Source organism: Notamacropus eugenii, chromosome 2 (genome assembly GCF_028372415.1).
Source record: "Notamacropus eugenii isolate mMacEug1 chromosome 2, mMacEug1.pri_v2, whole genome shotgun sequence".
Taxonomy (NCBI): domain Eukaryota; kingdom Metazoa; phylum Chordata; class Mammalia; order Diprotodontia; family Macropodidae; genus Notamacropus; species Notamacropus eugenii.
The window spans coordinates 220,328,543-220,348,929 of NC_092873.1; the positions used below are offsets into that span (position 1 = coordinate 220,328,543).

Consider the following 20,387-nt stretch of genomic DNA (forward strand, 5'->3'; position numbering starts at 1 on the left):
TATTAAAAAAAAACCATAAATGTACAATCAAGAGTCCTGAAGACGCACTGTAGAACTTTGGGGATGTTTGCCTCCAACATACTTAGACTGCTCATCACCTTCACCCTTCCAGTTTTTAAATCCTGAATCAGGCACCAAAAAAACAAAACAAAAAAAACCCAAAACAAATAAAGCCATGCCAATCTCATCTCTTTTTTTGGGCAATTATCATGTCACACCCTTCTGACAAAAAAAATAAAAATAAAAAACCACACAGTCCATTTAGAAGCATTTGTGGTGGACAATGGAGGGCTCAGATTCATCATACTCCTGTTTGCTGATCCACATAGCTGGAAGGTGGAAAGAGACGCCAGGATGGAGCCTCCAATCCAGACAGAGTATTTGCGCTCAGGTGGGGCAATGATCTTGATTTTCTTTGTGCTGGGAGCTAGGGCTGTAATCTCCTTCTGCATCCTGTTGGCAATGCTTGGGTACATGGTGGTACCACCAGACAATACGGTATTGGCATACAAATCCTTACGGATGTCAACATCACACTTCATGATTGAGTTGAAGGTAGTTTCCGTGGATTCCACAGGATTCCATACCTAAGAAAGATGGCTGGAAAAGAGCTTCTGGGCACCGGAACCTCTCGTTGCCAATAGTGATAACCTGACCATCAGGGAGCTCATAGCTCTTTTCCAGAGAGGAGCTAGATGCAGCAGTAGCCATCTCCTGCTCAAAGTCTAGGGCGACGTAACACAGCTTCTCCTTGATGTCAAGCACGATTTCCCTCTCAGCTGTGGTAGTGAAACTGTACCCTCTCTCGGTCAGGATCTTCATGAGGTAGTCCGTCAGATCACGGCCAGCCAGATCCAGACGGAGGATGGCATGGGGAAGGGCATAACCTTCATAGATGGGCACAGTGTGGGTCACACCATCACCAGAGTCCATCACAATACCAGTGGTACGACCAGAGGCATACAGGGACAGAACAGCCTGGATGGCAACATACATGGCTGGGGTGTTGAAGGTCTCAAATATAATCTGAGTCATCTTCTCTCTGTTGGCTTTGTGGTTCAGGGGGGCTTCTGTGAGCAGCACAGAGTGCTCCTCAGGGGCCACACAGAGCTCATGATGCCAGATCTTCTCCATGTCATCCCAGCTGGTGACAATACCATGCTTGATGGGGTACTTCAGGGTCAGAATATCTCTCTTGCTCTGAACCTCATCCCCCACGTAGCTGTCTTTCTGGCCCATACCCACCATCACACCCTGAGGTCTGGGGCGCCCAACAATGGAGGGGAAGATGGCCCAAGGGGCATCGTCTCTGGCAAAACCAGCTTTGCACATGCCAAAGCCATTGTCAACAATGAGAGCAGCAATATCATCATCCATGGCGAACTGTGAAGTGGCAAGTTTAAACCCTTAAGAGAGAGAGGAGGTGGTGCGGCACCCGGAGGCAGGGGAGGGAGAGTGCACACTGGGTGGGAGAGCTCACAGCTGGATTCAGTATTTCTGGATGTAAATTTGCACTGTGGATTTGATTTCTTCCTATGCATACTATTCAGGTCCTGGGAATATTGGAGAACAAAGTACTATGGCGTTCTCTATAGGACATTGCTGAATTTGCCTCAATGAAAAACTACCTTTAAATGAACAAAATGTAAAACTGTTGATTCACTATGCTCAAGAAAGTACATTTTGGGATAGAAGATGCAATGAGTATTTTGTATTGTTTTATTTGTCTCTTCCCATCTTGTTTAGTCAAACCTGAGGAACTGGTGCATCTTATTACTCCTTAGACTTTCTCTAATTGTTGCCTACTTTATATATAATCATATACACAGATGTAAAAAAATAATACTAGAAGATATAATTGTTCGCACTGCATTTATTTGCAATGAGGGAAAACAAGTCTTGATCTATAATCACTAGAGATACTCTTTTGAGAAAATGCTTGTTCTGATTTAACAGCATTCCTTGTTTAATAGCTATCCATTCAAGGCATACAGTTGTCTTGTCCAGATAAGAAATGCTTTGCAAAAGAGAATCTAGAGTGTTTTACATGAGATCAGAAAGACTGGGTCCCACTAATGCACTGTTTGTGGAGTTGTGACCTGATCCAGTTATTCTGGAGAGTAATTTGAACTATGCCAGAATGGCTGTAAAACTGTGTATACCTTTTGACCTGGCAATGCCACTGCTAAGTCAATATCCCAAAGAAATCCAAAAAAAAAGGGCAGGTGAAGGGCCTATTTGTACATAAATATTTATAGCATCTCTTTTTGTGGTGGCTAAGAATTGGAAATCAAAGCGATGTCCATCAATGGGGAATAGCTAAATAAGCTGTGGTATATGATTGCAAAGGAAAATTATTGAGCTATAAGAAATGACAAACAGGATGATTTCAGAAAAACCTGGAAAGACTTATATGAACTGATGCACAGTGAAATGAACAAAACCAGGAGAACGTTATACACAGTAACAGCACTATTGTTCAATGAAGAACTGTGAATAACTTAGCTATTCTCAGCAGTACCATGATCCTGATGAAGCACACTATTTGCCTCCAGAGAAAGAACTGATATTATTTGAACACAGACTGAAGCATGCCATTTTTCACTTTCTTTTATTTTTTTCTTTTACTTGAGTCTCTCATACAAAATGAAAAATATGGAAATGTTTTATATAATTGCATATGTCTAACCTATATCTGATAGTTTACCATCTCAGGGAGTGGGGAGGGGATGTAGAAGGAGGAAGGGATAGAATTTGGAACTGAAAACTTTAAATTAAAATGTTTAAAAATTTTAAAAAAAGATTGGGGCCCAATACCAGTTCCATCACTTATGGTATTGGCTGTTTCACCATTCCCTATGTATCTATTCTTATCCCCTTAATAAAATGTGAGCTCTCCAAGGGTAGAGGAAGTTCCTTATTTAAGCTGTGTGCTTCCTCTAGTGCTTAGTATATCTGTGCACCTTAGACACTGAATAGATCTTTGACTAAATATTCTGTTGTTGACAGTTTACATGTGTTGTTCATATTTCATTTCTTCCCATGTATATTATCTAGCACCATGTGAGAGGAAATTAGGCCCTGCAAAATATATTCACTGTGTCACCTAGCTGTGTGTATGTATGTGTGTATATACACATATATGTATATAGATGTACATGTATACATATATGGGTGTACATATATACATATGTATGACAAAATATACTGAAATACCTTACTGTTCATTCAAGTATTGATAGAATGTTTAGATCTTTTCCCATTTCTTGCCAATGTGTCTCTGTGTCAGTGTTGTCTGCTGTGGATTTAAGTCACCAGGAAGTAGAAATGATACATGTAATTCTCTTGGTGTTTATTATATCAAGCACATAGCTCAATCACATCTTTAATGAATGGTTTCTGTAATAACAAGGACAGCGATAATGACTGCAGTCTTGCTGGGGCCAACAGGGCAGGCATGGTTTCCTGGTAAGTTGACTTACGGGTTTGGCTGGGTTAGCCTCAGGTAAACTGAAAGGCAAGGGAAACAAATGTCCATTAGCGTGACGTGGCAGGTGAGGAGGAGAAGTACAGAGAGAACTGAGGCATGAATAAGGTGAAACGTGGGAGTTGCCTTCTTAAAATGGTGGTCCTGGAGAGGGAGTTACCAATGAAAAGAAGAAGGCACCAGGGTGTAGGTTTGAAGACCCCATGCCATCTTTCTCCTTAGTGTAGACAGACTTTGCTATTTCTCCTTCAGGAGACTGAGGAAATACAAGGATCTTGCTTTAGAAAATTATCTGGTATGACATAAGGTACTCACCTGGGTTTACTTAAGGTTCCTTTCGTATTAGACCTGAAGTATGGAAGATGCCTAGGATTCTGTGACCCACTCACTAAATCTGACCTTGACAAGTCACATCACTTCTCTATGCCTCACTTTCTTCATCTGTAAAATGAGGGGCTTGGACTAGAATAGTCAATGTGGTACATTTGAAAGAGAGACACATTCAAATCTCCCCCTTGACATTTGCTACCTTGGACAAGTCACTAAGTCCGTCTCAACTTCTTTATCTGTATGAGGGAGTTGAGCTAAATGGCCTCCAAGATCCTTTCCTGCCTTAAATCTCTCGTCCCATCATCTATACCCACATCCATCTCTACGCTTTTCTCACAAAATTCCTCGTACTTAGAAGGCCTTTCTTTTCCTTCGCCTGTATAAGTTCAACCCATTCTTCAAGGCTCAGATCGGATTTTGCCTTCTCTCTATGAAGCCTTTTCGGACCACCCCACCCGGAAGCTCTCTGTGCTTCCACTGAGATATGACGCCATTCACCTATACCACAGAAGGGGCACCTTATATGCTGTCACAGCTTGTTAGTCTTTCCAGTGTACACATCTCATCTTTCCACCTAGACTCCAAGGTGCTGAGGGGTCTTGAGCTTTTTTGTACCTCCACAGAGTCTAGCACAGTGGTTTATGTAGTAAATATCTGTGATCAATTTATTCAGTAATTGCAATGCAATGCTCCACCCTTACCAGCTTCCTGAACAGGAATGCTAAGAAACAAACCACATAGTATCTCTACAATCAATCATGAAACATTTATTAAGTAGCTACTGTGTACGTGCTAGGGATTGCAGGTTCAAAAGTGAGACAGCCCCTTCTGGCAAAGGAGCTCACACTTTCTGAGGAGAGACAACATGTACTAATAGAAGTCAATACAATACATAAAAAAGTAAGCCCAAGTTGATGGGGAAGGGATACAAGGAGCTGGGATGGGTAGCAGTTGGCATTTGAATTGAACTTTTAGAAATTCTAAAAGGCAGAAGGGAGGAGATTATTCCTAACTGGAATAGAGGAAAATTTGTGCAAAGGTGGGAGATGGCAAGGCAGGTGTGAGGAATGGCTAGAACAAAGGACAAAGAAAGAGGAGTAATATAAAAGAAGAACAGAAAAGGAGGAATGGAAAGGGCTTAAAATGCCTTGTAGAGGAGTTTGCTTTTGATTCTAGAAGTAAGCCATTCGATTTTATTGAGAAATAGAATGACCATATAAGCTACATATTTTTAGAAAATAACTGGCAGCTATGTAGAGGATGGACTACGGAGGAGAGAAATTTTAGGCAGGGGCCTGATTAGGAGGCTGCTCTAATAGTCCAGGTGAGAGGTGATGAGGACAGAAACTAGGGTAGTAGCTTTGTGAATTGAGGAAAGTTGATGTACAAAGATAGATAGGATATAGAGATTGAATGAGAGTGAGTGGTTAAGGATGACCCAATTTGCTACCTTGCAAGTCTAGGAAAATGATGGCACCCTGGACAGACACAGGAAAGTTCAGAAGGGAATGAGTTTAGGGAAAACATAGAGAACTCTTTTTGGAGCATTTTGAGTTTGAGGAGACTGTAAAGTAGTGATTGGAAAATATTTGACAGATAGTGATGCAGGACAGGAGGGAGATTCAACTGGACATATATGAGGTTCATCTGTGTAGAGATCCAGTTGAATTCATGAGAATTGATGAGATCACCAAGAGAGAATGTGAAGAGAAGAAAGAAGAGAGAGAAGGACAGAGTTTTAGAGTAAACTTATAGTTAGAGAAGTGAGATATGCATGATGATCCAGCAAGAGAAACTGAGAAAGAGAAGATACAATGGCTATGTTATGGAAATGCTTATTTTATTTCTTAAATTCAGAACAAAATAAAGTGTTTAAAAAAATTTAAAACAGCAATCAAAGGGTTCTTGAAGAACCCTTTTCTTGGGAGGGTGAAATTGGTTGAAATTTTTCTTTAAGAAGAACTGGTTCTGTTATTGACACACAGCCCTAAACAACAATTTGTGGTGGTTTACATTTACCCAATGATTTGTTGGCCAACATTTATATGTAAACACGATAATTTATCTGTCACCAAAGCCATTTTGCATTACTTCCTTGTTGACTATTGACTTCATGGCCAACTTCCAAGTTGCAGGTCAACTTCATTTCTGTGGTCTCACCTTATTCCCTATGCCTCTCTGTGTGTTCAGTCCAAAACAACCTATCACACAATTCATCATTCTAATCATTTGTTAAAGCAATGAGCCTATTGAATATGCACATGTGCTCTGAGTTCTTGTTAAAGGGAATGAATGCATGACTCTCAGAAGTTCCTGATTGATCCTTTGACCCCCACGAAGAGAGAGTGATGGGGTTAAGCATGTGCTTGGGTCACTTTTAGTTACATGCTGTGGTCTGGAGTTTTGCTGAAAACATGCTTTTGGTTTGTTCCCTGATTCTTTAGGAGATTCAGGCCTTCTCTCACATTTTTGGATCCATTATTCATTCATCTAGGAGCAGACCATTAGGGAAAATTGTTTCAAAAAGTTGAGGCTTTGCTTATATATAGAGTTTCCTCAAAAGGAATTTGCCTTTTCTAGAAAAATTATTCAGTGTATAAAGTAGTAGATATCAGGTTAGGGCAGTTATTGATTTCCTCTACCTACTACCAAAAAAAGAAAAACAAAAATCCAACCCCAAAACAAAACAAACAAACAAAAAACCAACAACTCATAAGCTTGTATTGACATTAAAGTATGACACCATGACCTATGACAAAAGAATCACAGGAGGTCATAAATAAATACTGGAATGCTTGAGGCACTTGAAGGACGCATAGAAGCCTATAAATAGATATAAAAGCATGTAGGACCACAGATCCACAGCTGGAAAGCCATCTAGTCTAATTTCTTCATTTTTTAAAACTAAAGTTTTATTGATACTTTTTGTTTTTACACAAGTCATTTTGTGATATGCTATCCCCACCCCCATCCTCTACCCAGTTAGCTCTCCATGTTAAAAAAAGAAAATCATTTAAGTAAAACTAACCAAATGCAGTAAAGCTTATTCAGCATTCATGCCCACCAAGTCTTTCTGTATCCACCCCTACCAATCCAAGGTAAGAAGGGAGGGTCATTTAAGACTTGTTCAGTTTGGATTGTTTTGTTCATTTGTGCATATTCTATTTTTGTAGGCAATTATCACATTATTTTTGTTGTGAAAAATCTCATTGTTGCTGGGTGTGGTTGTGCATGCCTGTAGTTCCTGCTGCAGCTGGTGGGTTGCTTAAATTTGGGAGTTCTGAGCTGAAGTGGGGCTAAAGTCAATTTGATGTTCATGCTAGCTGTAGCACTTATGTGGTAAAGTCCTAGGAATGAGGGGACACCAAGCTGCCTAAGTAGGAGTGAACCACTCCAGGTCAGTGTAAATGCAAAGCTTCTGTGCTTATCAGCAGTATGGTTGGGACTTTGAGTAGCTATTTCAGAAGAGAGAAAGAAAGAAAGAAAGAAAGAAAGAAAGAAAGAAAGAAAGAAAGAAAGAAAGAAAGAAAGAAAGAAAGGAAGAAAGAAAGAAAGAAAGAAAGAAAGAAAGAAAGAAGAAGGAAAGAAAGAAAGAAAGAAAGGAAGGAAGAAAGGAAGAAAGAAAGAAGGAAAGAAAGAAAGAAAGAAAGGAAGGAAGAAAGGAAGAAAGGAAAGGAAGAAAGGAAGGAAGGAAGAAAGGAAGGAAGGAAGGAAGGAAGGAAGGAAGGAAGGAAGGAAGGAAGGAAGGAAAGAAGGAAAGAAGGAAAGAAGGAAAGAAAGGAAGAAAGAAAGAAAGAAGAAAGGAAGGAAGGAAAGAAAAGAAATCACATTATAACATCTCTATCATGATTGAATAAACATGGCAAATTCTGCAGTCATCTTCTCCACTGCTGTGTTTGGCTCATCTCTTCGGCAATAGTGAGACACTTACTTTTCCTCAGAAAAGAGACACAAACTTTTGCCAATAACAAAAATATTTGAATAATAACAAAGCTATTACCATTGTCATCTGAGCCCACGTGTTTCTCCTTGTTTCTTATCACATCAATTAGACCCAAGTTAGCTTCACTGGTTACAATACACAAGTTAGTAGCATCAAACTTGATCAAAACAGTGATCTTACCAGTCTCTAAATTAATCTGAAGAGTATCATTCCCCTTGGAGAGAGGAACTGTAAGAGGCAGTATAGGCATCATTACCACACACAACTCCCAGCTCTTGGTCATGATAATATGGGGGCAAGGGATCACACAGAGGCTTCTGCCCAAACGTACCCTTTAGCAAGACTAAAGAATTTGTCCACCATCATGGGGTCTCCTCTGAGAGACATCAATAATCATTTATGGAGAAAGTGGCTATAAGATGAAGCCTCTTCTTCTTCTCTATCCGCATTCTCTCATTCCTTTATCACCACATTATAGTAGAAAAAGCAAGGTACAACAGTTAGAAGACCTGGATTTGAGTACCAGCTCTGTCATTTTCTATCTGTGTGGTCTCAGATGAATATTTTAACCTCCCTGGAACTCAGTTTCCTCAGCTGCAAAATGGGGAAAAAATAATACTTACTTGGCATACCAAATAGGGTTGTAAAGGTTGCACTTTTAAAACCTAAAAGAAGCATCTACATAGGATTTGTTATTGGCTTGGAATGCCTGAATATTTTCATGGCTCTTTCTTCAAGATTATCGCTAAATCCCACCTGTATCAGGAAACCCATCTCCAATATACTCAATGGCACGGTTATCTGTTGATACAGGAAATTTCTTCCATAAAACACATTAGTGTGAAAATGATCTGTTAAACTGGCTGGCTCACACTGTATGGAGAAGACAATTGCCTTGATTGAATTTTAACCTTCAGTCACCTAGATATGTCTTAAAAGAAAGGACCATCTCCCCATCTACATTTTGTAATACAAAACTCTCTGTGCTACATAATTATATAATTTTTTATTGTTGTTGTTCAGTTGTGTCTGACTCTTTGTGATTCTATTAGGGGTTTTCTTGGCAAAGATACTGGAGTGGTTTGCCCTGTCCTTCTCCAGCTCCTTTGACAGATGAGGAAACTGATGCAAACAGAGTTAAGTGACTTGTCCAGGGTCACCACTCAGAAATGTCTGAGGCCAGATCTGAACTCAGGATTATCCTGACTCGAGGCCTGACAAGCTATCCATTGTGCCACCTCACTGCCCTAATAACTGCCCATCACATAGCAGGCACTCAAATGTGTATTGAAAGGAATTAAAGAAAACTCTTTAAATGGATTATTATGTATTTTGTTCCTGATTTACAGAGAGGCAACCTTTTGGTTGAATTTCATCATTTATGCTTCAACTGGTCAAGAAAAAGACAATTCTTAGACATGTAAGTAGAGATGATGAAGGAAAGAGAACAAATTTGTTAATGGAAATCACATGGAAGAGGAATTAGATTCATTCTATGTTGCTCAAAAGATCTAATTAGGATCAATGGATAATAAGTAACTCTACCTACTTGGTAACTTTGCTTTGGGGTAGCTCTGGAGAAAAACAAAACAACACAAAACCAAACCAACACTATAACCTTAGTCCTCTGTTAGACACAAGGACAGGGATAAGCAGGGAACAATTGAAAAGTGTTTAATAACCAGCTTTCTAGGGTGAAAATGCATGCAGTACATAACTTATAAATTTAATCTGCATTTCTCCATCATTTTCTTAAATCTGATCAAAGTTAAGCAATAACAAAATTGACCTCTGATTTGTAGCCTTTGCTGATTTCTAAATTGTAAACATTAACAGTGAAAATTTAACAACTGGCTCTCAAGAGCTAGTTCCAACTAACTTCAGAACACCCTTGGATAGGGAAAAGAAAGGATGTACAAGGTTTTTTTTGTTTAAATATGAAGGAATGCCAGAAGTTGTCTAAGGCTTTTCCAGCATGTATTAATATAATCATTGGATTTTGTTGTTTTTATAATTAATTATGCAAATTTTCCTACTCTCGACTCCTTCTTGCATCACAGTTATGAAGCTTACTTATTCATAATGAGTAATTTTTTAACATGTATTGTTTAAGTCTGTTAAACTATTCCCTGCAGTTTTTTGCTCAGTATTCATTAGTAGTAATGATCTATATTTTCTTTCTCTGATTTAGGTATCTGGATTATATTTGTCCTCAGAAACGAGCTTGTTAGAATTCCTTCTTTCTATTTTTTTACTGAAAACTATTTTTGAAGTGTTAGAATTAATTACTCGTAAAACATTTGATAGAATATACATAGAAATCTCTCTGGGCCAAACTTTCTACCTGTTCTTTGGTCATTCGTTTGTTGCTTATGTTTTCCTCTCTGAGATTGGATTGTTTAAAAATCATTATTTCTTGTTTTGTTAATTTGGGTATTCTATGCTTTTATAAAATTATTACCCATTTCCTTTAAAAGTCTTAGGTTTCTTGAGAGGGCAAGGGTGGAATGAAGTGGAGCAGTTAATTGCTTGTAATAGTTTCTTATAGTTCTCTCTATTTCCTCTCCATTCTTTGTGAATTCAACTCATTCCATCTGTTATTTTGGAAATTTGATTTTCCTCTCTTTGTTTTTTTTTTCTTTTTGTGTATATCAAGCTGGTTAGTGGTTTGTTGATTTTGTTAGATTTTTTAAAAATCCTTTAAAGAAAGAGTGAGACAAACATTTATTAAGTGCCTACTGTGTTCCAGGCACGGCACTAAGCACTTTGTAAATATTAGCTTATATGATCACCACAACTCTGGCTATTATTATTCCCATTTTATATGAGGAAATGGAGACAAACAAAGGTTAAGTGACCTGTCCACAATCATGCAGCGTAGGATTTCAACTCAGGACTTCCTGAGTCCAGGTCCAATCCTCTATTCAGTACACCACCTAGCTGACTAGCTATTTTAATTAACTCACTTCTTTAATTTTATTTCTTTACTGATTTTTTTTAAAAAAACTGTCTTCTTGTATATTTTGTTAGATACTGTTAATTTTCTAGCTTTTTTAACTACATGTTTATTTTACACTAATCTCTTCGTTTTCTCAATACATGTTGTTAAAGAGATACATTTTCTTCTGACGATTAGGAAGCAGAGAAAGGGACAATAATAAATCAGCAAGTCCTGACTTTTCATGCATTTAATAGCTATATTTTAAGGACTTAAGCAATTTTCTAAATGTTTCTTAAAACAGAGAGAATACAGGAAACACCACCAGTCACAGTGAAAGACAGGGACCGTATATATGGAGGAGTTGGGGGACCTGATGCATATGCAAGAAATAATTAAAAGTTTCACATTTTCTCACAGAATGAGAATTAAGGGGCTAACTGCCTATAGTCGGTATTTTAATCTTATCCCTTCCCCTGCCCCCCAATTTTCAATCATAGGTTTTTAAAGAGCATTGGATTTATACTGTGATCTCGTGCCAAAATCCAAAGTCAACCTTTCTTTGTCTGTCCAACTGCAAACACCCTGATGAGTGAGTCAAAATTTCTATTTTCTATTCATAAAATGTGGATAATAATAATTGTAATATCTATATATAGTATTAGTATGACGAAAGTGCTTTGTAAGCCTTACGGTGCTTTTAAAATGTGAATTACGATGATGATAATGTTATTATTTGTGTTCTCATCTTTGTATTCATTGGACAAAAAAATAGAAATAATCATGGGACAAGCCACCACCCTGCTGTTACTCTGTGGGGCTTTGTGTTTGGAAAAGGGTGATTGAAATGACTGCTTTTTATAATTGAATAAATAAGTCATCTTTGTAATTGAATAAAAGTATTGGGATACAGGCTCATCTTTAGAATCTCTAAAAGTATATTTTATACAACTCTAATAGTAATAAAGAAAATGGCTTGTGAGTTATGTATATGTACATATATGTGTGTGTACATATGGATATGTACACACACACACACACACACATATATGCCTGAACTATACTAAGCATTTTACAACTATTATCTCATTTGACCATCACAACAACAACCCTAGAATGTAGCTGCTATTATAACTCCTATTTTACAGTTGAGGAAACTAAGGCAAACAGAGGTTGAGTGATTTGCCTAAGGTCACACATCTAGTAAGTGGCAGGATTTGAATTCAGTCCTTTGTGGTTCTTGGTCTAGTGCTCTATCTACTGTGCCACTGAGTTATCTAATAGGTGAAAATGACTGTTATTTCTTCTTGTTTCCACATGGTCCTGATTTATTCTAGTTGGTCCCTATCTTTTGAGGGCATTTCATTTTATACAGCTAGGAGATTGTGAGTGATTAGCATTTGTTAAACATTTGTTAAAATATTACACCTCTTTTCCTTTCTTCTTTTTCTTACATACATACTCATTTTATTCTGAACTTAATAAATAAAATAATCATTTCCATAACATACCAAAATAGGAGAAAACTGATGATTTCACATGACACTGAAAATCTATTATGTACAACTTGCTATTCCTTTGAAATACACAATAAGGTTATCACAAAGATTTCTTTTTTCCTTTTTTTCTTCTCCTTTCCCTCCCCCCGTCCTAGACAGAGCTATCATTAGACACAAATATAAAATGTATATATGTGTGTATGTATGTAAAATTATATATATTATACATATACACTTCTTTTTATCAGTTATTTCTCTAGATACAGACAGTATCTTCCTTCACATGTCCTTTGTGGCTAATTTGGGGATTTGTAATAGTAAAAATGTTTTATTTGCTTGAAGTTGTTCATAAAACAATATTGCTGTTATGGTGGACAACATTCTCTTGCTTCTGCTCATTTCACTTTTCATTATTTAGTGCAGGCTTATCCATGTTTTTCTGAAATCATCAAACTCATAATTTCTTGTAGTACAGTGGTATTCCATCATGGTCTTTACCAAGATAAGGTAGAATGGATCTATTACCTAGATATAAAGAAAGATATTTATGTCTAATGGTAGCCATCTCTAGAGCAAGGTAGGGGAGAAGGTAGGCAGAGGGGAGGGGGGAAAAGGAAAAAAGTTACATGGTAACTTTATTATATATTGAAAAGGAATTGCAAGTTGTACATAAGAGATCTGCAGTTTCATGAACAATGATCTTTTTTTCTATTCTGCGATGTTATGGAAATACAAATAGACAATTTAAAAAAATAGATTATAAGAAAATTTGAAGAATATGGAACATATTATCTTTGTTTTTTTTTTTTTAGCAGAATTATTTGCTGAAGTGAAGATATTAACTTAAATTTCTATCGGGCTCAAAGGATTACAAAGTACTTTCCAATAGCCCTAAGAGGTAGGTAATAATATTATGGTCATTTTACAGACAGTGAAAACGAATCTCTGAATGTTTGCCCTTGACTACACAGCTTATACCTGAGGCAGGATCTGAACCCAGAATCCGATCACATTCTTTCTACAACTATCTCGTGACGTAATTACTGTCAAAATCCCTAGATTCTAATTTCCACTTTGCCACTACCTGTGTAAGTTTAAGCAACTGATTTAATCCCTCTGTTCTTACACAAATTTAAAAATACCTTCCTTTGTGCTTTTTGGGACAATGTTAATTTTCTTATTTTTAAAATTGCATACTTATTTAATTAATCCCCTTTTTATATTTTACAATCAGCAAGTACTACCTGACTTGACTCTTCTCATAGAAAAAATATGAGAAAAAATTCAAAATGTTATAAAATATGTCAGACTCTTCAAAGAATAATGATATCTTAACTCAAGTTTTTTTTCTAATTCATCATGTCAGCTGAGGATAAGATTGTGAAGGTATACCAAGGTGATTATAATGGAATTGTGGAGAAAGAAAAGAAACCCATCAGCTTGTCTATTTCTTCCCCTCGTTCCTTATATGAAATAAGTAATGGATGGAATCAATTAGAAAGAAGAATGGTTGTAGAAAAAAGGTAGGACTTTCCTTTTAAAAATTCAATTGGTGAACTCTAGGAAATTTGAGTTTGGTCCTACTGGACCCTGATGGATGTTCAGCCCCTCATGTATCAATCACAAGGAAATAGTAGCCTCTGATTGTTCTGCAGACCTTTCAGGGGCCGATCCTGCCTCCCCATGACAATGACCAGGAAATGAAAGGGAAAGATTTGCTCTGTGGTTAGGGTGGGGGGAAATGCCTGACCTTCTTCTGGGAATGGAAAAAACCACCCCCATGATCTTGCAGCTGCAGAAGGACTAAAGAGTCGTGGCTTTAAAGATGGAAGGAATCCTAAAGTTCATCTAATACAGTCTTCTGATTTTACAAGGACAGAGGCCCAGAAGGTAAAGTGACATTTACTCAAGGCCACATAGATAGTAAGCAGCAGAATCAAAATTTGAACCCAAGATCTCTGACTCCTAAATCCCCTGCTTTTTCCACTGTGTCAGTCTCCCCATTTGTAAAGTAGATAGGTACGACTGTGGCTGTGGAATGGTTTGTTGCTTCTTGTCCTCTGGCCAGTTTTTCTGACCCAGGTCAAAGTGGTCCAATAAATAACTCAGTACTCTGAATTTGTTTAGCTTAACTAAGGCAATTGTTCTTTTTTTTTCTCTTGTGTATGCAAAGGGAAGAATGAACCATAGATCATCTGTTTCAAATCCCACTGAAAGCATGAATCCCATATAAAGTTTCTGTGGAAAATCGTTATATATCTTCTGCTTGAACACCTGTAGTGAGAGGGCACTCACTACCACAATGAACCAGCCAATTCCATTTTGGGGGTAGCTCTAATTAAAATAGTTTTTCCTTGTGTTGAACAAAAACCTATGTCCTTGTGACTTCCACACCTTGGCCTTCTTTTTACCCTCTGGGGTAAATAGAATTAATGTAATCTCTTTTCTGTATGATTCCCACTACAATACATGAAGGAAGCTATTACATTACCTTCACCCCCAATCTTCTCTACACCAAAGAAAATATTCCCATTTCCTTCAAGTCATCCTCCCATGGAATATTACTTAGTCTTTTCACCATTCTGGTTGCTTTCTGTTTTGGAATTGTCTCCTCTAATATGTGCTATCCAAATTTGTACATAACATACTAGAAGGAGTCTGGTTACAATAGGGTACAGTGAAACTATCATATCACTAGTTCTGAATGTTACGTTTCTATTAATACAGTAAAAAAATTTGCATTAACTCTTTTTGGGGAGAAAGGGGGTTACCACTTGATTCATATTGAACCTATGTTTTACCAAAACTCCAGATATTTTTCCCCATGATTTTTTTTTGCCAGAATGCTTGCTAGTGTAACTTTTGGTTGTCAATGACTTTAAGAAGTGAGCAGAAATGCAGAGGTTGGGACAAAGTTCCTCTGTGGTGGCTGGGACATTCATTTTTGGTTTTAGATCCAAGCAGGAGACTAGAGACTGGGAGCAAAGCATTAGAGGAGGAAGCTAGTTTTGAACCACTGTTGAGAACTCCATGTCAGCTGTCCCTGCCAGTCATAGACAATGGAGTAGCCCTAAATACTTGGAATGGTTATTGCTGACTTGCTTCAGTCATGTCCAACTCTTCATGACCCCATTTGGAGTTATCTTGGCAAAGATTCTGGAGGGGTTTGCCATTTCCTAATTCAGCTCATTTTGCAGATGAAGAAGTTGAGGCAAACAGGGTTAAAAAACTTGCCCAGAGTCACCCAGCTAGTAAGTGTTAGAGGCCAGATTCCAATGCAGGAAGATGGGTCTTCCTGACTTCAGTCCTGGCACCCTATCCACTGAACCACCTAGCTGACCTGTATCTGCAATGGACTGATGGTTGATAAATTGTCACTTTAGGTGATCATATTATGGGTGGCAATTTTGCCTCCTCTCCTCCTTCACCTGTTTGGAGGACTTTTGTAAAGTTATCAAGCTGTCACAATATCACTAGACCTAGAGACAGGAAGACTGAGTTCAAATCCTGCCTCCAGCTCTAGCTTACAACTCTGGGCAAGCCTCTTAACCTCTGTCTGCCTCACCTGTAAAATGAAGCTAATGGCATCTGTTTCTCAAGGTTGTTGCAATGATGTGATGTGATATTTTTAAAGTTCTCTCTCTCTCTCTCCTCTCTCTCTCTCTCTGTATATAAATATATATGTCCTAGCTATTGTTATTATTATCTATTCTTTAAAGCTTTTATATTTCTGTTTAATTAGTATTGATATTATTTAAGATAAAATTTGATCCATCATAACTACTTTTGTTCTGTGTACTTCATTTATTTTGAAATGGGATTGCTAAAAAGAGAGGGGGGCAGTCTCAAAAAGAGACAGAGATGAAGAAAGAGACAAAGAATTCTCTCCAAATATGGGAGAGGACAGGGTGGAAGAGCTGGAACTCTCCTAACTGGGAGCCCCTGTGCTATTGGAAATAAAATCTTACTGATTTTTTTCCCACTGACCACATAGAAGAGAGATCAACCTGTGCATCCAGGTCTCAACATTCTCCCTTAGTTCAATGAATTTTCAACACTGGTTAGGAGAAATGATACTTGGTAAGTAGGAGGATGCCTCCCTCAGAGGTAGTTAGCTTCCCTCAATTTTCTTTCCCTACTGTCCTCTCTGACCAACCAGTTCCCCTCCAGTCCTAAAGAGGAACAAAGTGGAGATATTGACCTTAAAGGCAAGTTTCGCCCAAGAGACTGGCTAGCAGAAGGAAGAGCTGAGAGGCAGAGGTTCTGTCCACATAAAGGTGAGTACCATCCAAGAGGAAGCAGTGAATTTTTTGCTTACCTAAATATAACCTCTTGTATTAGTATACTAGTTATTACTCTATTAATTTATACAGTTAATTTTTTGGAAGCCATGTGCAAAGCATTGCAATTTTCCTCATTAAATCTCACTCTTTTACATTGTCTTTGTTTAAAGCTCCTGAAATATGTTTGGATCTCATTGCTTTCTTATCTGCCTCCCTCCCAGACTTGCTTATTTGCAAATTTGATAAGCATGGAACCCATTCTTTCATTCACACCTTCAATGTGTATTGATAAAATCCTTTGGATATATTTCCTTAAACAATTACTCCAGGATGGCTAATGTAGACACATATATATATTTTTTTATTATCTATCTGCCCAAAGTTTTGTGGTTTAGTAGGAAGTACTGACTTGGAATGAGGGGAGACCCTGTTCTAACACCATCTCCAGTTCTTACCTGATGTGCAACCTTGGGGGTGGGGGCAAGTAATTCCCTTTTGAGAGCCTCAGTTTTCTTCTCTGTAAAACAGGGATGAAAATAATACTTATATTACATTACTGACAGGGTTGTGGTGGAAAAAACATTTTGTATACTTGAAAACACTATGTAAATATAGTTTTAGTTATAGGAAAATGGATATTCAAAGCAAAAATCAACCAGATTGCTGATCTAAGTGAGGGATAGAGATTAGCCTAGACGAGAGAACTCCCCTTACTAATGCATGTCAATACTTTATCTATAATATAATTTATACAATATAATAATATAATTTATAGTCTTAAAGAAGTGCCTAGAATATTGAGAGGTTAACTGACCTTTCTTGGGGTCATGTAGCTACCACATGTCAGAAGTAGGACTTAAATGCAAGTTTTTCTGCCTGGAGAGCTAATATTTTGATCCTCTCTGCCATTCTGATTCTAAAGAAAACAACTAGGGGAAAATGAACTTGAAATTCATCAGTTTACTGGAACCAATGAGTTCCTACAGTTGTCTACAACTTCCTTCGGTTGGGCCCATTTTTTTCTAGTGGGTTGGTACTTCCTTCCTTTCTTCTTTGGTTCATTTTAATGATAGGGACACTTAACAAGTGCACGTTTCAGCCACAGATGTTTACAGTGCCGCGCAGTCTATAAATAAAAGGCTTCCACTGTTTACTCCAATTGGAGAAAGAAAAAAGGGGGGAAAATGAATGTAATCTGGCTATCTAACATCAGGTTATACATCGAGCTTCCTGAAAGAAGCAGTACATATCCACCCTTCCCATGATGAGCCTTTTCTATAGTCACTTTGAAAAATAAAAGTTGAGCTCATAGAAGGAAGAGAGATAAACTAAGAGGATAAATCTACATGTTATCACTGACTCAGTGATGGTGTTACATGTTCTACTTTGGATCACTGTCACCAGAACAGGAAACTGGCTAGCTCACTTGTGTTGAGGACCATGATGTTACCATAGGTCATGGGTTTGATCCCTGTGTAGTCTAGGGAAGCTGTCTTGTCTTCCATTAACACAAATCATACCTAGTCAGCCATTCTATTATTGCGTATTGCTAGCCTCCAAGGACTGATCCATGAACATTGTGACTTAGTGTAGGAATGAAGGAACAAAGAGAAAAAGAGAGGCCAGATGGCTATTCATATCAAAGGTTATATGATCTTATATATAATTGTAAAGAACTATTACCCAGGAATTATATTTGGTGTGATCTCTAAGCACACAAGTGGTTTAAGATGTTTGCATGTATATCAGATCACTTGCTGTCTTAGGGAGGGGAGAGAGAAGGGAAAGGAGAAAAATGTGGAGCTCAAAATCTTTAAAAAAGAATGAATGTTGAAAATTGTCTTTATATGTAATTGGAAAAAAATAAAATACTACCAAATTTTTTAAAAAAAGAACTGTGTACCTCAAAAATATTTCTGATTTAGAAATTTCCTCTCCTTAAATGGCAAAAAAAAAATCATGGCTAAGTTTCTTTAGCTTACAAACTTTTAAATAAGCTTGAGAAGTTAAAACTCTCATCAGGACAGCAATACTGTAAGTCTGAGTCAGCAAACAGGGGCTGACCTTCCTTTTCAAAGCTGAAATCACCAAGCTCAGCTATCTGCTTTGTATTTCCCATACACCTTTTTTCTGTTGGGTAAGTATTCATCATTACTGGATACCTGTACTTAAAGCACTTCAGGCTTCAGTTTTCTCACCTAATAAAGTGGTGATAATACTCAAACTACCTCTGTCACAGGATTGTTATAAGAAAGGGACTATGTAAATTATACTGCTGATTATAAAAATAAAAATTCAGGCAGACAACTTTGCAGTGTGATTGGATTTAGGATGAGGAAACCGAGGAGTGAGTACTGTCTCTGTCACTTACTAGTTAATGGATATTTGGACAGGTCTCTTATCTTTTCACTTAGTTTCTTTCTGTGTATAATGGGGAAAATTTCTTAATATGACCTTCCACAAAAGGTTGCTTTGAGAAAAGTATGTATAAAGGCCTACAATGTAAACTGTTATTTTAGGCCATGGGAAGCAAGTTTAAACTAATATAACCCCAGTGAGGGGAGAGACTGTGTCTCAGCTAAAGAGATATCATGGAAAAAGCACTGGTTTTAGAATCAGGTCTTGAGTTCTAATATCTCCTTTAATCTTCATGTATGTGTGACTTAGGGCAAGTCACTTAAGCTTCATATTGGCTTCGGTTCCTCTAATATAAAATGAGAGGATGGGTTCAGAAGATGACTTCTGTGTGGGCCTTTATGAGATTGGTAAGAAATAAATATTCATTGTGTGTCTTCTTCAATGGGCCTCCTGAAGTGAAACATTATAGCTTAACTAGAACATGAATTTCAAGCAAATCAAGTTCTTCTCAAACTCTCAAGTAAGGTAGCTAGGTGGTATAGTAGATAGAGTGCTGTACCTGAATCAGAAAGGGTCATCTTTGTGAGTTCAATCTGAACATAGACACTGACTAGCTGTATGAACCTGGCCAAGTCACTTTATCCCGTTTGCCTCAGTTTCCTCATCTGTAAAATGAGCTGAAGTAAGAAATAGCAAATCACTCTAGGATCTTTGCCAAGAAAACCCCAAATGGGGTGACTGGACATGAGTGAACAACAAAATCCTCCAGTAGTTACAGAAAGGCGTTATTTTAATCCATGCTCCACTTTTGCTCAGATCAGTTTTCACTGCTGAGATAAGAATCCAAACTCTAAAAATATGTAGACTCAGTAAAATTGACTTAGAAATATCATGAATCAGGCTTACTTGCAAGATTCTCTCCATTTCTGATTCTATCTACTATAAAGGAAATGTTCAGATCAGCTTTCCTTGTGCATTTTATCTTATTCGTTCTCAGCTGGAAGAGAAAAACAACTCATTCAAACAGTTCAGACCTTTAAGAAAAATGATTCTGAAAATGCATGGAGGTGCACTTGTGGGGAGACATTGTTTATACCCTTCCCTAACTTTGCTGATTGATTCTTTCAAACAAACAACCATTTTCTTTATGCCTATCTGCAGGAAATATGTGTTTGATTGATGGCACCCAAGTGACCCCTCGGAAGGAGTTCATTGTAGGAATTGCGCAACAGAATTGCCCAGAGATGCTGAAACAGGAGTCACAGCCTCTGGAAGACTTGCATGTACACTTTTGAACTCATATCTGACATTTCAGAGGTAGGATCTGGTTACTGGCTGATGATGAAGAGTTATGGGCAAGGCCATAAGATGTAGAGACCAAGAAAAAGTATGTGATTAAAATAACAAGGCTGGGTAGAGATCTGAATTACATTATTACTTCATCAGACTGGGAAATAGAGTAATAGGACAGTTGGAGAATGCAATGCCTTCCTGCTCTGGAGGTTTAAATAAGTGAGGATATTTTTAGAGTTTGTCAAGAGGATTTACA

At 37.7% G+C, this 20,387-nt stretch overlaps 1 long non-coding RNA gene and 1 pseudogene across 2 annotated transcripts in view; both read right to left on the reverse strand.

Annotated features, from left to right (window-relative positions):
* Positions 1-246: 246 nt before the first annotated feature.
* On the reverse strand, positions 247-1,377 carry LOC140526834 (actin, cytoplasmic 1 pseudogene; annotated as a pseudogene).
* Positions 1,378-2,597: 1,220 nt separating this feature from the next.
* LOC140526835 (uncharacterized) overlaps positions 2,598-20,387 on the reverse strand; it is a 29,155-nt gene continuing 11,365 nt past the window's right edge. The window contains exons 1-3 of one of the 2 annotated variants that reach the window (XR_011974553.1): positions 17,295-17,394; positions 16,936-16,997; positions 2,598-3,510 (exon numbers count right to left, since the gene is read on the reverse strand). This is a non-coding gene — a long non-coding RNA (uncharacterized lncRNA). Of the gene's footprint in view, positions 3,511-16,935; positions 16,998-17,294; positions 17,395-20,387 lie in introns of those variants that run through there. The other variant, XR_011974554.1, reaches the window with a different exon arrangement.